This window comes from Pan troglodytes, chromosome 14 (assembly GCF_028858775.2).
Source record: "Pan troglodytes isolate AG18354 chromosome 14, NHGRI_mPanTro3-v2.0_pri, whole genome shotgun sequence".
Taxonomy (NCBI): domain Eukaryota; kingdom Metazoa; phylum Chordata; class Mammalia; order Primates; family Hominidae; genus Pan; species Pan troglodytes.
This window is the reverse complement of record NC_072412.2, coordinates 42,742,741-42,762,048: the sequence shown is the minus strand read 5'-3', so window position 1 is coordinate 42,762,048 and position 19,308 is coordinate 42,742,741. Positions and strand designations below refer to the sequence as shown.

Below are 19,308 nucleotides of genomic sequence, written 5' to 3'. Positions count from 1 at the left end.
AATCAAATTCCGTCGTTACCTATTTCTGGCAACATGAAAATGGAAATGTATATATACTTTTTTGTGAGGAGCGGCGGAAGTGAGTAAAGTTCACTTCTCTTGTGCTTTGGTTTTGCATGAGTAGTTTTTCATTGCTGCCTTTTCCACCTTTCTTTGGGGCTGTGATGGAGAGAGTATGCTGTTTTCCACATGAATTTGCTTGGCAGATAGGATAATTCATGCTGCAGGACTAGTATTAGCAGCATTTCTTTGACATACTTGGATGAGTCATAGGAGAGAAGACAGACACTGTTCCCATGATGTCACCACCCCTCCCTGACCTCCCCAAGGAGACACAGGAGGAAAACTCAGTTTCTGTGTGTTGACTACTTGAAATAGCCAAATGGGGAAAATTGCACTTGAATGAGTGTGATACCATGTGTGTAAAGTCTCAGAGTCTATGTGAGAATCTTTAACCAAAGACTCACTTAGCTAAGAACAAACCCTGGTCTTTGTGGGTCAACATTTATATGGTTTGACTTCAGAACCTCCTTTTGCCTCAGTAAGCCAGATAACACAGAAATGGACTGACAATGTGTTCTTTCCCTTTATTATCTTCACTTTGTTAAAAAATAAGGAACTCCTGCATTTTTTTTTCTGCTCATCTTTTCCTTCATCTTTCAAAATTTATTGGATGTAGGCTAATCCTGATAGAAAATATCATTGACCACTGATAAGCAGAAGTAATTGATAGCATGCATTCACATCCCATCTCTGATTAACTGGGGAGACTTGAATGAGTTACTAAAGCTTCCTACGCTTTGATTTTCTCATCTTAAAAAATGAGAATATTAATACTACCAGTCTACCTCAAGATATTATCATGAGGATTAAATGAGATAACACAAATAAAGTCCTGGTATATCCCGAGAGCTACTTAAGGTTATCTTTTGTTATTAAGTCCCAATATCTAAGTTTTACTGATTTGTTTCTTCTTTGTTTAGAAGGTCAGGTGCTTTTCCTTTGCTATTCCAATCATGACAGTGGCAAGAGCCTGCTTAAAGATTATCCTAAGGACTCATACATGACTTTTGACTCCTTGGTTGCTGTATGTTGGCCAAGACTTCACATATATTAAGAGATTTCTGAGTGTTTCAACCATGTAGTGTGTGTGTGTGTGTGTGTGTGTGTGTGTGTGTGTGTGTTTCCTTCTGGGATTTCTAAAGGCAGTGACAAGTCTGTTAGATTCCCGAGGAGGGCTAATTTGATAAGTAATGGGTATGCCTCCCAGCAGGCAAAGGTGTTCTCATTTCTCAGAATGCCCAGGAGAAAATACTAGCTGAGCTCAAAGTTGAGCTTACAGTCATCTAAAAGTCCAGAAGGAGGAAGACAGCAGAATAATACAGATGTTCATAATTCATTAGCCTTTATCCTACCACCAGCAACTTAAAAAAAAACCTGTCACCATATAATGCCTTTCTTTCAGAATTTCCTTTTGAGTTCAGGCCTTACCTATTTTAGGGCATGAGTTGCCAAGTGCACTGACTCATTTTTTCCATGATGTAAGCCATGAACAGGTTACTGCTCAGAGGTTGGAGGACCTACTTTAGGCCAGCAGCGAGGTACGCACATGGCTGTCAGCTGTGCCCTTACACTTTCACTCACCTGGGCTCCCCTGAGAAATGCCATACTCAACTCCTTACCATTAGCTAGGAGTCCTACACAGAGGCCTTGTTAGCATCAAAAAGCTCCTCTTCTCCTCTGCCTTCCTGGCAGCAAGCTACCCAGGGTAATAGAAGGAAACTATGCAAGATGCAGATTGCAATTGCTGGGAAGTGAGACTTTGTGCAGAAAATGCGGATCAACTAGATCTGGATGTAGTGAAGTATGAAGAGACCCATTGTAGGAAAGTGTCATCCGGGTGAACTTGAAAGCTGCGGCAGACTCTTTGGCACCAAGTTTTATTTAAAGCAAGCATTGTAGAGCACGGCCTTGGGGATCCTGGGAAATTGAGGAAGAGCAGCATGATTTACACAGTAAGGCCAAAAAGAAAGTAAATGCTTAAGGGGTAGTAATTTCTAAAAACTAGCAGCTCTAAAGAGACATTCTAAATACTACTTTGAAAACCATTACAAAGTTCAAATATTTATAGTGGTATTATTTAGCTATGATCATTATTTTTTTTTGGTTTGACTGAGTATAACATATGCATTCCTATTTTGTAATTAGGGAAAAATATTGCTCCAAAAAATCTGTAAAGAGACACAACTTTCGCTGTCTATGGTTGACTACAGCTACTATGCAGAAAGAAGCATTGGCTTAGTTTAGCTCTTACTTGTTCCTTCCCTCCAAAGAGGTCCTATCAGTCGCTGTGGTAAATGTAAACATGGGAATTCAAGTGCTTCTGAAGATTACCTGTTCTCTGTAGGGTGATAGTCCTCAGAGATGTTCCAGGGCCTCAAAAACAAATATATTATTATTCTCCAGTTGTTACTGTCACTAGTGTGGATTAGAGGTGCTATCATGGGACTGATGAATCTGCTATAAAAGGACTTTGGATCACCCTTCATGGCCACTCAGAAGGTTGTCAGAACTTCCTACATTTTAAATATCTGTGCTAGGAGACGTCCTGGGACATCTGACTTTTGCTCATCTTCTTACTTAATTTAAAACCTTCCTCTAGACAATTCAATTTTAGTGTCCCATCAAATATAGCTGAGTGAAATACTTTCTGACCACTTTGTTTCCTCAGTAATTGAGATACCTATGTCTACCACACAGTCAAGAACTTGACATTTTCTGACATATTGCTCTTACCAGTTATTAAAATATCACTGCTTAAAGAATTTAAAGGGGAAATAAGACAATTTCATAAATGGCTAAAATAGAAGATAGACAAGGACATAGGAGCTCAAGTGAGGGAGATGTTGTTTCTGGTTAGGACAACCTTATGGAGTAGGTTACATTTTAAGGTAGGCCTTGAAAATAACAGGGTTTCAGCAAGTAAAGTTGCCTCCTTTACAGACATGTACATCTTCATTAGCTTAGAGGGTAATCTATGGAGGCAGAATATGAGTTCTCTTCCCATAGTGTCCTTTGCGACACATGGTTCAGTGGCTGACACAGAACCATGTCTAAATACATATTTGTAGACTTGAATTCTGGCCAGAGGCAGTGAAATAACCACCCCTCTACCAGGAGGAGGAGGTCAAGGTGGTGTCGCCAAGACATTCAACTACACGGTAGAACAAAAAGTTGTCTTTGTCCTGTAGCCCTGGAATGTTTTTCAGGAGGGCACATACCCCTGTGCTGGCTTCTTGGACCTGACTGCTTTCATACCATATTAAAGAGAAGGTGAAGGAGTGAGTGGGGCTCTGAGGGGACAGCCTGGTTGAGCCTCCAGTTTGGAGGTGGATCTGTGGCTGTTTCATCTTGGGATGAAAAGAAATCATCCCAAAAACCCAACTGAAGTTGGTGTATTTTTAAATCTCACTGTCTTTTGTCTGGTTCTCTTGTCTTTGATGCATCTGCCCTGCATCTCATTGGGAAAGATGATAATGGACTGACAAATAGCCATTACATTAGTGTAGTGCATCTCTCCCCATCACCAGCTGGACCCCAGACCTGCTTCTGTAACTGTGGAGACACTGCAGTCCCTTCTGAGCTCCCCATTTCCTTCCCAACCCCTACCTCTCTTGTCATGGGATATCGAAAGGCAATTGAGGAACTGGTATGGTGTTGGGTGGGGGGCCTGAAAATTTCTGTTGCCTTGCAGCTCACCCCCAAATAATTGCTTGACAAGTGCCAGAACCTCAAAGTACTACACAACAGCCAGTCTTAGGAGGAGAGTTTCTCAGTAGAGTGTCTGCCATTGACCTTGGCCTGATTTGTCTTATTTCGGCTGACAATTCCAAAGATAAAGGATGAGATACCTTAGATTTGACGTGCCACATTCTCCCTCTGAAGCTAAGTTTGTTTTACTAGCTAATGATTTTGTTCTGTTATATTAAAAACCCAAAGTTTATTTTATAAGCATGGCAACCAGCCCTTATATGAGTAGTATTCCAAAGGCCCTAAGCGGAACACATAAAATGTCATTTCAAGTGCCAGGTTTTTTCTAATGCCTTTTTTTCTTTTACAGAATTTTGAAAGCAGCTTAAATCTAATTGGCTCCCCCAGGATCTCAACTCCTGTTATATTTGTGGCATTTCTTTTTCTGAGAGGCATCTGGAGAGACTGAACTGCCACTGCTAGCTGGCATGCAGGGTAGGAGGATGCAGCAATGTGGTTTTTTTTCCCCTTCCTTAGAAACTTTCAAATCTTGGCTCAACTCTTTCTGAGCTTTGAGTGTTTAATTTTTGCAATTTTTTTTGTAATGTTGAATTCTATTTTTTCTATTATTGAATTTCTTATGAATGAGAATGGTAACTACAACTGCCACCACCCATGGTGGCCAGCCTGCATTTGCTGTGAAAGAAAAATTAACAGAAAAAGGAAAACAAAACACATAGTAGTAGTAGTATAGATCCATGTAAATAATACTTACCAAGCATGGTTCTAGTAAACTGGCCTTCTGCAGGTCTAGCCTACTAAAAGTAAACACCTATTTAGACCGTGGAACTGAGTTGGTTTTAGTGGCCCAGATTCAGATGTTCCTATTATCTAAACAAGTGTGAGAAGACTGCCAAAACCTTTCCTTTAGTCACAGTGAGTTCATACCTTTTATGAAGCCCCACATAGTGAATGGAAGAGAAGATAGCTACCTTGAATACTAGAGAAATGGGGAGAGTATAAGCAAACCAGGAGGCTTTGCTTGTTTTAAAATGTTTTCCTTATCCAGATCCTTATACTTAAAGATCTGACATATAACAACAACAGAAAAGTATACTTATTGGCTCCATTTAAAAAATATATTATTATAAGGCTCTGATTTCAGAGCCTCAGTCGTTCATTATGGAGTTGAAGGCTGGGAGTAAGGAGCAGTGAACGTTTAGGAGGCCATATACCTGATGTAGGCAAAGCATACTGAGGACATTCTGAGCCCAGATATGAAAACTTACGGAGTACAATGGGCAGGCAGTGGGGTTAGAAATAGCATATGAGGAAATGACAAGAAACTTGTTCCTCCTTTGGAAGATAAATGATTTGAAGTCTGTATATTAGAAGAGCCTTATAATATTTAATATCTCCTTCTCCTAAACAGGCCAGAAAAGTGACAACGAGAATGTGCTGAAACTTTAAGTGCCTCTTGATAGTGTGTGTGTGTGTGTGTGTGTGTGTGTGTGTGTGTGTGTGTGTGTGTTTATGCATTATGGCCCAAGTGGGAATATCTGTTTAATTGCAGTCTGGTTGTCCTGTTATTGGTTAGACAAGACCTGCCCAAACATAGAGAAATCTAATTTCAGGCTTAGCAAGCAATAAAGTCAATAATAAAGCACATTTATTAAATTAAAAACAGTAAGATTCTTGTTAACTCATTTAAAAAAAATTCTCAAGATTTTCTTCCCAAGAGAAAAATTTAAATATCTGCCATATGGGATAAGGGCTAGCCATATTGCATTTGGGTAAATGTATACATTTTGTTGTCCTAAGGGAAATGGCGTGGACTTAGGGAGTCCAGTTTTGATTTTGTTTGTGCCATTATAGAGCTATACAACCCAGGACAAATATCTTTGTCTTACAGGCCCTTAGTTTTTCTCATGTATAAATTGAGAGGATTGTGTTAGGTGGTGACTTCTAAAGCCTTTTCCATTCTATAAAGCATATAAAGTCTCTCCTCATATTCTATAAAACAAAAGTATAAATGGGAAAGAAAAGCACAGAAATGGTTAGGACAAAAGTGTGGTAGCTCAATGCTTGAGGAAGGAGTTTCTGGGAGGAGAAGGGAAAGGGGCAGGGCAGGGCTGCAGCAAGTGTGGCCTTCTCTCCAACTTTAGTTCAGTGTCTGCCTTTCTAATGGCTTTGGATAATACAGAAATGCACCTCCTGTTTGCTCTCTCTTTCTCTGCTTTCATGTTTCTCTGTTTTTTCTTTCTTCACACCTCCATTCTCTGCTATCTCTATATCTCTGAGGAATAGTTGTAGTTAGGATTCATCAGGAAGACACAAGAATAACGATGAAGGTTGGAAAAATAATTTTCCAGATTGTTTTTGTCTTTTCATTTCCTGACATCTGTTATAGCTTCAGTTTTACTTAGAAAAAAAATAATTCATGGGTCGTATGTTCACAGGGATGATACTAACCTTGAGTACTTGCTGTGTGCTGGGAATCATTCTTAATGCTTTAGGAGTAATTCTGTATTTAATCCTCATAACAACTCAATGAGGTAGGTACTGTTATCATCACCATAATGCAGATAAGGACACTGAATCAGAGAGGTTAAATAACTTGCCGAAGTTTTACAGTTAATTATGGTGAAGTTGGGATCTGATCCTGGGACATCATTTTCCAATGTCATTACTCTATGCACTCAGTCTTGCTGCATCTTCTCCAAGGCAGAGATGATGTATTTTTTCATTTTTTATCCCCTTTAGAATTGGTATAGTGCTTGAGGAAAGTATACTTTGAATTGAACTGAAGGAACACCATCCTATCTGGAATAGAGAGTTGTCCATGATTTCTCTTGCCCTGGGCCTCTAGGGGCAAAGCTGTTCTCAGAATGCCTTCTTCCCAAGGTACTTGTTGAAAAATATTTGACTTGTTATTTGAAAGCATCTACTTCTTTTCTGTGTATACTTATGAAACTTCTTTTAATTTAGAAGTTTTAGTTTTAATACAGTTAAACCATACTTTAAGAAAGTTGGATTTCATTTCTGTATAAAGAGTAAAACCGGAACACTAAACAAATATGTGAATAAATTAGTATATGAACCAAGTGGTGTTTGAGGAAATAACTATGAACAAAAGGTAGTGAAGCATTGCATTACTGCATTTAGTTATGAGAAAAACCCCTTTAGGGTTGTATTTGCCTGAATGCAGTTGACTTCTTTTGAGATATATTAGGTTTTTCATTTATTATGAACATTTGACACAAGAAAAATAAAAAGGTCAGTATGTTCACACTCCAAGGTCAATATGTCTACTCTTGTATATGGTATTCAGGTGAGAGAAAGAAGTAAGAAAGCTAATCTTTTGGGCATTTGTTTCCATGATATGCAGATAATATATTTTTGATAGGATTTTGCATTTGAAGGCAAAGGATGCATTGTTTATTCATTATGTCCTCTAATACCTCACTTATCCAGTGGTCATATTTCCAGCAGTTCTATCATCTGGAGCTTTGGAGTATTAGATCATAGAATGTAAGTGTTGAAAAGAATCTTAGGGATAATTTAACCCAATTGTCTTATCTTAAAGATGAAGAAATATAGCCACAAATGAGTAAAGGGCCTAGCCATGGGTTAGAAAAACATCTCCAAATAGAAACTACAAATAGTTTTTATCTCCAAATAGTAATTACAGAAGTTACATACTGTTTACTCAGTTCACTTCCTAAATATTGTTGAGTAGGTATTATGTGTAAAACATGAGGGATGGAGCAGTCCTCCTTTGACTAGGGTCCCTCCTTGAAGCTTTTACCAAAACGTGTGTGTGTGTCATGAAGCCACAGATAAGAAATAGCTGGGAATTGTTCCTGGTAAACCCTCAAAGATGACAGGGACTTGATCTTGTTCATTCCCCAGTGTCTCATGCTGCTGATCACAGGAAGAAATGGAAGAAATGATCATGGCATAGAAATCTGGGAACATTTGGTACGAGCAGATCTACTGACTTAAAAAACCCTCAAGGAATTATTATTTTTCATTACGGTGTTAAGTCTAAGTTCGTGTTGATAACTGAGTCAAGAAGAGGTTAGAGTTCTTTCAACCTGCTGCTCAGCATAGTGGTTGAGGGTATAGTATATTTTCGAAAGCTTTCAAATGAAGAGAGTATTAGTGCCTAAAAGAGTGAGCTTCAATTCCCTGGAAATTTTTTTTCTAAAGTTATCAAAATTTATTGAACACCTGCTATGCATAACAACCTATCTCTAGACCATGAATAAATAAGTTTAATGTTAGTAGAGGGGAAATTGAGTCATTGTAAATAAACTTGACGTTTGGCCATTAACTTTACAACAGGGTTTTATATACTGAAACACCATTATCAAGGTTGGTCTTATGAAAGGGGTCATGCTAAATGTGAGACAGAGAGAGGAGAGAGGATAAATAAGCTATATTAATGGCGGCAACCTAGGCAGTGTATCGAGTGTGTGACTTCACTTTAGCCTCACAGCAGTTCTGTGTACTACTCAGTGTTGTTACCATTTTGCTGATGAGGAAACTTGGAGTCCAGAGGTGAGATAACTTGCTTAAGATGGTGTAGCTGACAAACAGCTAGATTGGAATCTGTATCTATGGAATTCTAAAGTCCAGGACTGGTCCATTGTGCCTGATGGAAGTGGCATTTAACTCTCCAGCTGACATGGAGTGTAACTTAACAGACACAGGCATTCATTCATGTATGCATCCATCATCTAGTCAACAAATATTTGAAAACCAACTTTATGCCAGACTCTACAAGGACAGGCAGATCTGAATTCACAGAAAAATTGAACTACAGGATACTATGTTACATAATAAAGACGTGACAAAAATCATAAGGATGTGATAGTTTTTAAAAATTAGCCTGTAGACTAAGTACCATTAGTTTAAGGTCATATTTTTTATATTTGGGGAATTTTTTTTGAGTTTTATAGAATATTAACTAGACATGAATTCAAAATTAAGTCATTTATAGTTAGCAAATCCATTTTAAAAATTTCATATTGATATTAAATTGCTGATGTTGGCCCTGGTGACTAAAAGAAGGCAAGCTTTCTTTTTTTCTCCACTTTCAGGATGGTAGCTTCCCCATTCAGCCTCCTGGATATATTGTATGCACATTTGTATAGCACCTCCCAGATTTCCAAGTAAATAGGGTATCAAATGATGTTTTATTGCCTCACCAATTCTGAATTAGTGAAGTCTAAATTAGTGAAATGTAGAGAATAGAGAATTAGAGGACAAGTCAGACTAACATAAATATGTAATTATTGTTTGTCAATTTAAAATAAAATGAAACCTAAAAATAAATAAAAATAACAAGAAATAGACTAATAGTATATTCTAGAAAGCACAGGATCGCAAGTCAGAAGACCTGGATTTGGATACAGATTCTTTCACTTGTGTAGCATTGTGCATGATTCTAAATCTCTTTGAGTCAGGATGTGTGCATTTAATAATGCTTATGTCACAACATTGTGAGAACTAAAAGATACCATACATGTAAAAAAATGCTTTGCAAAGAAAGTTATAGTGTGAAATTGTGTACTTCATAGAATCATCACTATGATAATTGGCACCTCAAGGTATCAAGTGTCAAACATTGGGCTCAAGATTTGAAGGAAAGTAGAGAAAGAGCGCTCTAGAGAGAGGTTGTTTTGAGTATGAAGGGAGAAAATTGTCAGTATTTGTCCTATTTTTGAGGGCTCAGTTTCTTGCCCTTTCCAGTTTAGGTGGCATTGGCACTCTACAGCCTCCTGCTTCCAGCCTCAGAGCCACCTGTACGATGTCTCATAGTGGCACCAAAAGCCCTCATCTTGAATCTTTGCTTGTTCCTGACCCATTGCTTCCTTTTGGCCACTCTCACTCATGTGCTCTTTGCTCTCCCTGCCTCCCATTGGCAGTCCATCTCCATGGCTGACTGACTCGGGCTTTTCCTGGGAGCAGGCTCTCTGAACCCAGGCCCCTCCAAATTACTCCCAGTTTGCCTTCATGCTTGCCATCTGCCTTTCCTGTATTCTCTGCCAATCTCATTGACTACACTCCCAGAAAGGAAAGAAAATTTTAATGATATGAGAAAATGGGAAAGTGATGTGTCCAGAAGTAAAAAGGGTTTTGTAGGGCAGATTGGACAGGGAGATAAGGCCTTGTTGAAGGGTCTTGGTGGGAGACTCGGTGGGCAGTTTCAGAGGGTGACCCACTTGAGTGTTTAATAGCAGGGAAAGTTTCAACTCTACTTTGTGTGTGCTGAGAGCATATTACCGTGTATCTTTGTGAAAGTATTGGCAAGACAACCGGTAATAAATTGAAATGACTCCATCTTCATAAGAAGGCAACACATATGACCACCATGATTTTAGCCCTGACAAATGATTTTCTAAATCTGTAGACTGGAGGTCAGGGTGTAACGGACCAGCTATCTCAAACTTCTTTTCCCTGAACCCCTTTCTGTGGGTGTTCTCAGTCCAGGTATTTCAGGCCCCAGTAACTGTGATCACTGTGATAGTGCATAATTGCCTGTTGTTCCTTAGTGGGACTGTGCTTGCAAGGTAGGGGTCCTTTGGAAAAATATTATTAGAGAAAAGCAGCAGAGAGGAAGTCTGCAAATCAACTAGAAAACAACCAACCCACGTTTAGTAGGAACAGAAAATGTATGACTCACAGGGACAAACATAGAGGCGGACACCCCTTCACTGTTTCTCTTTCAGACTTCTAAATTTGAGGTGGGAGTCCTCACAGCTCTGAGGGAGAGCCTGGTAGATGAAAAATGAAAGTGTATTTTTAAAACTTGTACAGGTAGTATACAGACTAAACAATGTGTCCAGGTTTCCCAGTCTTGCCTCTAGCATGTGTCTTTAAATATGATCTGACTTATTTTAGTGGTAATTTCATCTAGATAAATTGTATTCCTTTAAATAATGTTACAAAGACCAGACCTGTGAACTCTTTGGTTCTAGTGTTTTTGTCTCTTTTTCCTAAGATGTGTGCAGTGCTTTTGATGTTCTTTGAGAAACCTAAAGACTAGATGAAGAATTCCAGATGAGGCTACTGATAGGCCTGTGATTCCTGGGCATGAGTGTTTCTTCCATTCATGAGGAATCTCCACCTGTGCAGCCCTCAGAAGGATTTGGAGAGCTTGTGCAGTAGACGCCTTGTGGTTCATAATTTAAATGTCTGTCTAAAAATCTATGCCACAATATACCTTAATATTTGATTTGCTCTCTGTAAAGTTTGCTTTGGTGTTAACGATCTTTTGGTTTTATCAGCCACATTTTATGGGTTATTAAAATAGCACCTGTGATGGGATGAGCAAAAAGAAAATGGCATGGGTGAGGGAGCAGCACCTCCACCCTTACCTCATCCGAGAATGTTCTCTCACAGTGCTTGCAGGGTGCCCCACATGCTCCAGATGATAGGCAGAGGGTGTGATGTACGGCAGGGACTCCTGAAAGGAAGCTGGGCCCCTCCTTTCAGCGCTGCTGACTGCTTGCTGTGTGACCTTCAGAAGACCTTTCACCTCATTTGCCATCAGCTTCCTTGCATGTTAATTGGAACAACAATAACAACCCTGCCTCTCTGTTCTTCGAAAGATTGCTGACATGATTTAAAACTTGCTTTGAATTTCAGAAACAGTATTAAAACATATATGTTTACATATATCCATGTATATATGCATATATGTGTGTATATATGTGTACACACACACATTTGCTATTCATGCTAAGGGAGAGATCAAGCAAGCTGAACTTGATTTCCCTTGGAGGACTGAACATTCCCACTGCTTCCAGAGATCTGTACCGTGGCACATGGCACTTTGTGTGGTCTTTGTAGCTAGGGTTTTCCCCATCTCAGTGCATGGTCTGTCCTCTCATTCAGAAATCATCTTTGATTCCTCTTTCTCCTTTATCCCCTACATCCAATCTGTCCATCACCAGTCCTGTCAGCTCCTCTTTAAATCCATCTACTTCTACTGCTCTGTTGCTACTACTGTAGACTAGACCACCATCATCAGCCTCTGTTGATTGCCTCTCTGTGATCCATTTTCCATACAGCAGCCAGAGTGACCTTTCAAAAATGTAGAACACATAATGAGAAGCCCTGCTTGAAACTATTCAGTGGCTTCTTGGTGCTTTTAGAATGAAATTCAGGCTTCTAAACGTGACCTGCCAGGCTTACTCTAGCCACTCTGCTGGTTACCTTGTTCACTGTGCTTTAGCCAAGCTGGGCCTTTCGGTTCTTCAGCTCACCACATTCTTTTATACTTTAAGGATTTTAAAGACTTTATTTTGAGGGGCAGTTTTAGGTTGGCAGTAAAATTCAGTGGAATGTACAGAGATTTCCCATGTAGCTCCCCACAACCCACATGCATAGCTTCCTGTATTATCAGCATCTCCCACCAGACTGCTCCATTTGTTATAATCCGTGAACCTGTGATGACACATCATTGTCATCCAAAGTTCATCATTTGCATTAGGGTTTGTTTCTGGTGTTGTATATTCTATGGGTTTGGATAAACGTATAATGACATGTATCCACTCGTAGTATCATACAGAATAGTTTCACTGGCCTTAAAATCTTCTGCCCTTTGCCTATTCCTCCCTCCGTTCCCTCCCCCACAACCCCTGGCAGCCACGGATATTTTCACTGTCTCCATAGTTTGAGTTTTCCCTCAATGTCATGTAGTTGGAATGGTATAGTATGCGGCCTTTTCAGACTGACTTCTTTAACTTAGCAATGTGCTTCTAAGGTTATTCCATGTCTTTTTATGACCTTGAGGATTTTGCTGTAGCCTTTTGCTCTGTTTGGCTTTAAATTTTCACCTTATTTTTCTAGCCTCTCATCACCCTGTTGCATTTTCTTCATAGCACCTATTGCACTCTGACATTCTCTTTTTGGTTTATCACCTGTCTTTCCCATTAGAACTTTAGCTCTGTGGGAGTGAGAGTCTTGTCTTGTTCCTGGCTTGTACTCCCAGTACCTAGAACAATTCCTGCTGCATAATACATACTCAGCAGACGTTTGAAGAGTTAAATGCATGTGTGTCTTGGACATTCGTTCTTTTTAGCTTTACTCTTAAGGTGACAAACTCTTTCATTCACTCTGCTCCTGGTTTGGTCCAGAGAAGAGGCAGAAATTCATGTTAAGTCACTGAGTCTGGGAATTATTTCTTGTTCACCTTTGACTTCTGAAGCTCTGCTGGTTTTCTGCTGAATTTAATGGGTCTCTAGGCGAATGGCAGTTTGGTAGCCTTGGTGGGAATCAGTCACGCGGCAAGAGAGCAGAGGCAGTAGAAAATGATTAAGGGAAAATTGCAGAAAAGTATGATTTAACATTTTTTGAGTCACACATTGTACTCAAAGCTGTGTATAACATAAAAAGCAAATTAGGAGACAAGTCAGATATAAAATGAGTGAGCACACACAAGCACACAAATACTGCAGAGAGAAAGGTATTTCTTCAGATGCCTTCTTTCATTTACCAAACTGTAGTCTTATCAAAAAATATAGGCTACTTCAGGAGAGAAATAGTCCAGCCAGTGTTTGTAGCCCAGTTATGCCCTGTGGGGCACAGAGAGGCCTCAATTTCATTACTGGTTTTTAAAGAAACTTTCTCTTAGGCTAACAGACTTTCTAGAGAGGCCAAACCAAGTGAAGCTGAGTTAATGTTCTCATTAAAATGTTAAAGAGGCTTTATTCATGAATGACTGAAGCTGTAATTGCTTTATCCTTGTAAACTATGAAAATATGTGGTGATCTCTTATAGAGGCATTCACCCAGTCCCTGTCAGGAAGAGCTCTGTTTAGTGGAGGGCTTGGCTGCACCTAGGGACTGAAAAGTGGATCCTCTGGGTGAGTCGTATGTGTCAGGGATATGGTAGAAGTGGTGGTAAGGGGTCCTCCATCAATCTGTTTTAATTTTATAGATCTTGTTTTGTAAGCATGATTTGATCATTTGAACTTGAGTTCTAATTTGGAAATCATATGAGAATCGAACATGTATATATATATACACACATGCAAACAAATTTTATGGAAGGAAGCAGGTTTTTAAAAACCTGCTTTTTTAAAAAAAAAAATAGGTTTATCTTTTCTGTAAGCCATTGCTTATTGAGATGGGAATAGAAGAAATTGAAGATGCTGATGTACTGGTGAAACTAAACAAAGAATTGATGTAGAAAAGGTATGGCATGTGATTTGCAGGGTGAGAGGGCACTCAGATGGCTTTGGGAGGTGAGAGACTTTTCGTCCCTACTTTTTGCTGTCCTTCAATGCCCCAGTACAAAAACATAGCTGTAGAACTGTAGGTAGTGAATTCAGATGGCAAATGCAACTATTTTTTTCTTTCTGGAAATAAGGATGAAATCAGACTTATAGCACTGAAATCATAGAGAGGTGGTTTTTATATAATTAGGAAATTTATATTGGAGATCTCAAAGTGAACTTAAGAGGAAAAGGTTAGAACATTTTACCTTTTCTCTCATTCCTTATTATTAGAACCCCTGTTTGTTGAATGGTAACAAATCTAGGTCTCACAATATGCAGATATAATATGAGCAATATCTAGGGATTGCTTTAAAATGGTGTAGAAGGAGAAAATATCTTTTCCTCATTCATCCTAAGTTCGTGGCTGATGCCCCTCTTAAAGAAGACATTAAAAAGAGAAAAGCATACAAATTTATTTCATATAAATTGTACATGACAAAGAAGCCTTCGTATGGACATAAAGACCTGAAGAAATGGTTAAACTTGTTTATTTTTATGCTAGGTGATGAAAAAGTGGATAGTTGTGGAGAAATAGTATTGGTTAAAGGGAATATTATCTAACGGTAATAAAGTAGGAGAAATTTACCAAGGCTTTACTTTACTTTAGTAAATTTACTTTAGTAAGTACTTAACTAAAGTTTTTACAAAATACTTTACTTTGGGTTAGAGTTACACTAAAATACATATATCCTAGAAGTGTCTACATTTTTTTTCTTCAAAGGGTCAACTCCTTTTCAGATGTAAGTGCAGGGCGTTTGTTAAAACTGGCTCAAGTCTGAGGGGGCAATGGAGTTGAAGGTTAACAGGAAGCTCGCTCTCTCTATGATAGATTGGGTAGGTTTCTAAAGAGTTCTTTTCTGAAGGGGTGATGATCTCAGTCCAATGATGTCAATGGTATGAATGGTAAAAAGCACCTCTCATAGTTTTTGAATACAAAGTAGATTCCAATATCTGGAACACTATTGATGATATTTAATAAAACATATTTTTTAAATTATTAAGACATTTAGAGCAAGATACAACAAATTTCCACTACTGGCTTTTCCACTAAACTCTTGGTTGATTGAAATGGAGTGACTTGCTATCTCTCTCTTGGGGAACTGCTAGCCTAGTCCCTGAATTCAGAGGTGAATCCAGAGAGATAGGGATCCTTGAGCTCTATCCAGACACAGCTCAACTTGTCATGTCTCCTCTTCCCCTTCCACAAAATAGGATTCCAGTCCCTTTCCTGATCTGTAGAGCAGATCTATTCTAGAGGTTTCTTTTTGGCTTGCCTTGGAAATCGTAGTGGGCTGTGATCAGGTCCTCACTTCCCAGGGTGACTCAGAAACCTTTGAAGAAATGTAATGGTGTAATGAGACCTTCAGTAATAATGGGGTATGTATAGAGAGTATCATGGGAACAAATAGAGGGATTGACTAATTTATTCTAGGCTGCTGTAGTTTTTGAGAACTTTTGTTTGCTTTCTAGAGTTTTCCATTTATTCATTTGCTGTTAGAATGTTGACACATCTGACTGCTCAGTGTCTCTGCCCAAAGCAGCACCTCTTTTCATTCTAGTTCTGAGAGTTGAGTTACATCCAAGACCCTATATTGACCTTATGATTAGATGATGTGTTAGTCCGTTCTCACACTGCTATAAAGATACTAACTGAGACTGGCTAATTTATAAACAAAGGAGGTTTAATTGACTGACAGTTCTGCATGGCTGGGGAAGCCTTAGGAAACTTAGAATCATGGTGGAAGGGGAAGCAGACATATATTACATGGCATGAGGCGAGAGAGAGAGCATGCAAGAGCAGGGAAAACTGCCTTATAAAACCATCAGATCTCATGAGATCTTACTATCACGAGAAGAGTATGGGGGAAACCACCCCCTTAATCCAGTCACTTCCCTCCCTCAACATGTGGGGATTACAATTTGGACGAGATTTGGGTGGGGACACAGAGCCAGATCATATCAGATGTCAATACCAAAAATCTAGGGGAAATTTTCAAAATGCATTATTGTGTGATATTTTCCTTCAAATACTGGTGTTTTGTTGTTGTTGTTTTGTTGTTTGAGATGGACTCTCACTCTGTTGCCCAGGCTGGAGTGCAGTGTCGCGATCTTGGCTCACTGCAACCTCCACTTCCTGGGCTCAAGCAATTCTCCTGCCTCAGCCTCCTGAATAGCTGGGATTACAGGCATGCCAGCTAATTTTTGTATTTTTAGTGGAAGTGGGGTTTCATCATTTTGGCTAGGTTGGTCTTGAACTCCTGACCTCAAGTGATCTACCTGCCTCAGCCTCCCAAAGTGCTGGGATTACAGGCATGAGCCACCACTCCCAGCCCTATTTTCCTTCAAATACTTAATTCAGTTGTGTCTTAAGGCTTATGTTGATTGGCCAGTGATTGTTTGACTAGTTAACTCATTCATTCAGCAAATATTTTGGGAATATGTACTCTATTTCAGGGGCATATATGGTATCTAGGGGCTGGAATAAAAAGATTGGGAAATCAGATTTGCCTACAAAGTTTCGTTCATAGTTCATATGTTGAAAACAAAGAGTGAAATACCTAAAGGAAGCCAAATTGCTTTTCTGCAGTTCAAAGGCTATATGCAAGATTGCCATATCACAGCCTACTCTGTAGAGTTCTCCATAAGTGCATTTCATGTGGGAAGTGGTACCAGATGTTTTCTATATTACGATAATCTTCATATATTTATTAAGCTGTAACTTGTAAGGCTTCCTGGTGGGGCATTAAATGAGGCTCTTTGTGTGCTACTCTGTGTCATTGTAAAGAAGCACTCTGTTAATTCCTGCCTTGTCATTTATCTGGCTCTTACTGGTAATGAAGCGTGTTTCAGTCATTCCAGGAGGGTTTGGGGGATATACAGAAAGAGGAATAAGAGTAACAGAAGAGTTGGTTTCATGGTGGGTTGGAGGAAATACACTTAGGGAGAACCAGGGGTAGAATGAAACCTTTGGTCTAGTATGTTTTACATCTATATCCCCTTTCAGTACAGCAGCCAAATACTCCAGAATTGTTCTACATTTTAGGAAATGCTAAGAAAATGCTAGGTTTTGAAAGTTTTTCTTTCCTCTCTCAATCATTGACCTGGCAGTGGGTTAGGAGAATCCGAGAACTCCCAAGAATTACAACGGAACAGTCTAGGAGTCGAGCAATTTTCCTATCATTTCTAAGCTCTATGCTTGGGAAGACAGGTTATGTACTGATAACAGGGATTTGATTCCAGGAAAGAAAAGAGGGGATAGAAGAGGGAAATAAAAATGTGGGGATGTTAGTGAAGAAAAGGGAAAGGAGCAAAGAAAAAAGGGAAAAAAGATGTTTGGTTGTCCTTCCTTCTCTCCCTTAGCTCCTTCTTCTCACAAAAGGAAGGGGTGAAAAAATGGACAGATCGAAAGGGAAAAGAAGGGAGTTGAATTAGAGATAGGAGGGCACTTGGAGGTAGTGAGGGAGAAGGAAAATGAGTCAGAGAAATCGCAAGAATAAGTGAGGGGGAAGGAGATGGGATAAGAACTGTTTAAATTCAGGAAGAAGAGAAGGGCTCAGAGAGGGGAGTGCATACTTTGGTCACACTGAGAGCCTTCAATTACTCCCAGCAGGGCATCTGCAAAATAGCCAGTGTCCCTTGCTGAAGACATTTTCCTGACTTTTGTATTAACTTTAATGTGATTCTCTTTATGGTCCCCGTATTGCTGGTTGCAGTTTCATTGACACTCTGTGTGATCAAACAGCAAATGTGGAGGTACAGTTCTGCTATTCCTGCCCCCTTGCAGTTTGCAGCTGACTTCTGAGTAGTGCATCTTGTGTTTGATGTTTGCCATTCCTCCTTGTCTTGTAGGATAGTTGAAAGGGAAGAGACGTGTTCCTAAGGGCTGTCACATTTATAGCTCATGCATACAAATATTAAAGAAGCTGAAAAAACTCGATAAAATCACATTTGGATATTTTTTTGAAATAAGGTAGTTGACTCCTTGCTGGTCTAGTGACCTGCCCTCATTCACTATACCTGTAGGCGGACTGCTTCTTGAAAGATCTTTCTTCATCCTTTTTCAATACTCAGCTCAGGAAGCCTTCCCAGTGTTTCCCACCTGGGTCAGGTACTTTCTAAGTGTGTGCCAGTACCTTCCCCTGCCCCTGGCTTCTTGTGCTGACCTTTGCCTGTTAGATCTATCATGCCATGTGGTAATTTTTATCCTTCCACTTTGGGACTCTTTACACAGTATTAGTTATTACTGAGCACCTAGTTATGGAACAAATGTCTATCTTCGATGTCTACAGATGCTGGTCTTTAGAGTGTAAAATACTTCTAAATTTGGCTATGCTTTTAGTTATCTGTTTACAATTAGTCTACATGTTCTGGAAAGAAAAGAGATTTAGCCAGATGTAAGGTGTTTCTGGAGAGTTTAGTAGAATATTTGTTTCCAGATTCATGCAATTATAATAGAGGAATTGTGATTCCATTAAGTTTTAGATACCAGAGGATGGTCTTGAAGTTTGGGGCAACCTATTTCTTATGATTCTAGCACTCACAGGCCTGATGTATAAGGCACTTTTAAACCATGCTACTCAGACTTTAATGTGCAAAGGGATTATCTGAGGATCTTGTTAAAATGCAGATTCTGTTGCAGTAGGTCTCAGGTGGGTTCTCAGATTCAGCACTTCAAGCTCACTGGTGAGGCTGATTTTGCTGCCTGTGGACCACACTCTGAGTAACAAGGCTTTAAAATACTTTCTAGAAAATAAAGTTGGGATTTATCCTATGAAAATATCTAGGTGCACTTTATAGTTTGCAGAACAACAGATTTCCTGAGAGAAAGCTTATAAGTGTGTAACTCTTATTTCAATTTGGAAACTTGCAAGAATTTCTCACACTTAAAAACAGTACGTCTGATACCAGTCAACCCCTAAAACTGCTTTTGAATGACATTTTAGATTGTACTGCCATTAATTAACACACAGCTTTATTTATTTAGGCTTTCTTAGATTTGGGAGGCCCTGGCCCTAGCACTGGCTTTAGTGTAGCTACTTTAGCAACAAAGACTACTTTTAAAGCAGAAATACTCTTTGAAAGATTGACAGTTCGGAGGCTTTGTTTATGATGAGACCTTCACATTTATTGATTGTTACCAAGTTAGTACCATGCGGAGACCTTCTCCAAGGGCATTCAATTGCAGTGGCCAGAAATGGAAAGGGCTATGTTCAGCTCGAACTTTGCAGGCGAAACCTTGCATCTGCTTACATATATATGTTCAGTCA

The 19,308-nt window shown here is 39.3% G+C and overlaps 1 protein-coding gene across 16 annotated transcripts in view; it reads left to right on the top strand.

Annotated features, from left to right (window-relative positions):
* The window catches only part of ENOX1 (ecto-NOX disulfide-thiol exchanger 1), a 584,882-nt gene that overhangs the window by 104,342 nt on the left and 461,232 nt on the right, over positions 1-19,308 (top strand). The gene's annotated exons all lie outside the window — the stretch shown is intronic.